Raw genomic sequence first — 4,067 nt, 5'->3', positions numbered from 1 at the left:
TTCTAGTTTACCCCGCTCATATTTTAGTTTACCCCGCTGCTTTCATGTTTCCCCCGCTGTTTTCTAGTTTGCCCCGCTGCTTTTCATGTTTTCGTCACTAATTTTCATGTTTCCCTCGCTGATATTTTAGTTTCCCCCACTGCTTTTCATGTTTCCCCCGCTGATTTTCATGTTTCCCTTGCTGATTTTCTAGTTTGCCCCGCTCATATTTCAGTTTGCCCCGCTGTTTTTCTAGTTTGCTTTGTTGCTTTTCATGTTTCCCCCGCTGATTTTCTAGTTTGCCCCGCTGCTTTTCATGTTTCCCCCACTGATTTTCTAGTTTGCCCCGCTGTTTTTCTAGTTTGCCCCACTCATATTTCAGTTTACCCCGCTGCTTTTCATGTTTCCCCCGCTGATTTTCTAGTTTGCCCTGCTCATATTTCAGTTTGCCCTGCTGCTTTTCATGTTTCCCCCGCTGATTTTCTAGTTTGCCCCGCTGCTTTTCATGTTTCCCCGCTGATTTTCATGTTTCCCTCGCTGATTTTCTAGTTTGCCCCGCTTTTCATGTTTCCCCCGCTGATTTCCTAGTTTGTGGTATGAGACAAAAAATGAGGTATATCCATCCGTTTTTCCATCTAATTTTAGTGGTTTAGCCCCAAATTGAAGCATATCAAAAGATCAAGTGGATCATACCACGGGAAACAGTGGGCATAATGATTTCCACCATTGAAACCATAGTGGGCCCAACAGTGGGCATAATGATTTCCACCATTTACATGCTTGCCCTGCTAATTTTCATGCTTGCCCCGCTAGTTTAGGATTCTTACTCTTACTCGGGTGGTAGACTCTTAGGAGTTTCAACACCTGGTCAAGCGTTCGAGTATCCATACGTGGTGAAATTTCACTAGTGTGAGTGCATGGGGGTGTGTGTGCATGTGTAAAAAAAAGAAAAAACAACATTCTAATTTAAGAGATATACTTGCTTAATAAATAGATAAAGAAATGAATTAAAAGATAGAAAAATATTTTTATATACTTATATATACATATTTACATAATTATGTATTAGAGAAAAATGTAGGAGAGAAAAAGTTCTCTCCGTTAAAAAAAAAAAAAAAACCTACCAGACAGCCGCGGCACTGCCACCTGTGGCTTTTTTTAAAAATTTTATTGTTAGGTTACTTCGTGGGTCCCATCATGATGTTTGTGTTATATCCAAACCGTCCATCTATTTGGTGAGCTCATATTAAGGCTTGAGAAAAAAAAAAAAGAAGATAGATCTAACTATCAATTGGACCACACTGTAAAAGGCAGTGGGGAATTGAACGTCTACCATTGAAACCCTTTCAGAGGTTAATGAAGTTTTGGATCATTATGAAATTTATTTTTCCTCTTCATCCAGTCTTTGTGACCCTATGAATGAACTTAGACGAGGAGGATTTCTCACAAACATCACAGTGGGCCCCAACTTAGATGGGGGAGGATTTCTAATGGTTGATGCTCATTCAACACTGTTTCTAATGGTTAATGTGGTACACTTAAGATTTGGATATACCTCATTTTTTGTCTCATACCATAAAATGATCCGGAAAAATATATAGACAGCATGGATGAAAAGCATAAATCATGGTGGGGCCCATAGACCACGACGATCCGCCATTGACAGTTGGCAGGCGGAGTAGCCAATCCGTTTTTGTGAAAAGGAGGGGTATTTTCGTCCTGGAATTTATCGTCCGTGCGAGGAGGTCTAAGTGAGTATGTTAAGTTTGTATTTTTTCAAGAATATACAATGGATAAAAGGTGGTGTCCACAGTCGTAAATTTCTCCAGAAATAAAGTCGTGGTGTATGGAAAAGTGAGTGGAATCTAAAGTGACTGTTTCCCTTCTCTTCTTAAGCTGTGGTGTATGAAAAGAAAATGTAGGAGGCAAACACACCTACCAAAATAAAAATAAAAAATGGCCTAATGTCAGGGATGGAGAATGAGTAGAATCCAAGGTGATGGTTTCCCTCCACCTCTTAAGTTGTGGTGCCTCATCCACCATTAGGGGTGTACATCGGGGCAAACTCAACTTGACTCGGCTCGGCCACTAGCTGACCTAGCTCGAACTCAACTGGGCTCGGTCTTTGAGCCTGACTGGTTAGCTCGGCTCAGTTCGGTTAGTAGCTCAGGCCAGTTTAAGCCGAGTTCGCTCGTGCAGCATTTTCACAAACACATGGACTGCACCTTCAAATTTTCATTATTTTACATACAACACCAATTGTTTTACCGGTATTTTATCAAACACCTTCTAAGCAACATAAAAATCAAGAAAAAAAGGGTATTTGTTTCATATATATACTTTCCTTGTCGCCAACTATACTTTTTTTTTTTGACCGGTGCAATCCATCAGATTTGATATCTTTCCTTATGGCTTTCATACAACTTCTATCAAATTACCAATTTTCCATTCCATTTTTACCACTAAAGTAAGCGGCGTTGGCGTTCTGTTCACTTCTATCTATAAGAACCTTCATGCATGCTTGAGATACCCCTAGAGCTTTTGCATACAGCTATAGGAAAATTTCATCACAGACGTCAAGCTCGAGAGACTTCCTTGCTTGCACATTCCAATCCACCACCAGTTTTGAAATCTTAGAATTCCTAAGCAATCTGAATCCAGAAATAACTTTCTGCATTTGCTGCTCTTGCTTCCCGCTGCTTCTGATAACTAGGCAATAGAATTGTTGGACTCCTAGAAGAGGAACGCGCTTGGAAAGACTGGATTGATAGTGAGACCGAACACCCAAAACTGAGACCGAACACCCCACCAGCCACACTTCGTTTCGTTGAGTCATTTCATCAAACACTTGGTGAGCAACATCAATATCAAAGTAACTGAGTTACCGAACTGGTTCGATCCAAGTTCAATTCGAGTTGGGTTCAATCCGAATCGAGTTGAGCAGGGGCCAGCTCGAACTCGAACTCTTTTTCGAGTTCAAAAAATCAGCTCGACTCGGCTTGAACTCAGTTTCGAACTGAGTCAAATCGAGCTTTTTCGAGTTGAGTCGAGCGAGCTAACCGAGGTAGCTCGGTTCATGTACACCTCTATCCACCATGCACACATGACTTATATGTATTACCATCCATATTGCTTGTAGGTCTTTAATCAATTCCTCATTTTTTTGCATGGCCATCCAATTGTTCTAGTTTTATGCTGTATTGTGGATATAGTGCACCGGACATTTCTTACCATCAAACATATAAACATTAAATTCAATTAGTCTAAATCCTCCAATTTATTGCAATTGATTGGATGGATAAGATCTTTCATCACTGGGGTTTTCTAAATGTGATCAATGTATAATGTTCTCTAATGACTTAGATGAGCTAAATTAGTAGATTGGCAGATTGCTAGCAATTGGGGGCTATTAGAGGATTCATGAAGCCCCTGATGTGGTCCAATGAAAAATTGGGCTATTAGAGGATTCATGAAGCCCCTGATGTGGTTCAATGAAAAATTGACTATATCCCTAACTTGGTAAAATGAAAAAGCGTCAAGTGCTTCTATTAAATGCAGCTCCATAGTGGGTTCTTATCCTTGCCTCGGTGGTAGATTCTCAGGAATTTCAACATGAGGTATAGGGTTCGATGCCCATAGGTGGTGAAATCTGGCCCATATTTGGCATCTGAATATAGAAAAGATGGAATAAAGATTCGTGCACCAAAAGAATGGTGTGGATGTCATAAAATTATCACGGTGGACACTTGATAGGGTCTTTATTACACAGGGTTATGGCTCAGGATTTCCCAAGTGTAGACCATGCGATACTCCTCTGAACATTCATACCTCATGTACAAAATACCATAATTCACTAATACTCAAGAGAAATGTAAGCATATGAGAAAATGTCTTATATTTTATTAAATTTCCAAACCTAAGCTACTTGCCTAAACTTCTTTGTATCAACCTAACAATACGCCAGAACCTATGTCACATGACGCTCATCCAATAGCTAAAAACTCTATAATTAAAACCTTACTGAAGGTATCACACTTCTTTATAAAAGATTTCACTAGAATTTTTAGATTCTCTACACCCTTCTATGC

The sequence above is a fragment of the Magnolia sinica genome, chromosome 11, assembly GCF_029962835.1.
Source record: "Magnolia sinica isolate HGM2019 chromosome 11, MsV1, whole genome shotgun sequence".
Taxonomy (NCBI): Eukaryota; Viridiplantae; Streptophyta; class Magnoliopsida; order Magnoliales; family Magnoliaceae; genus Magnolia; species Magnolia sinica.
The sequence above is the reverse complement of the archived record's forward strand: the minus strand, read 5'-3'. Positions refer to the sequence as shown.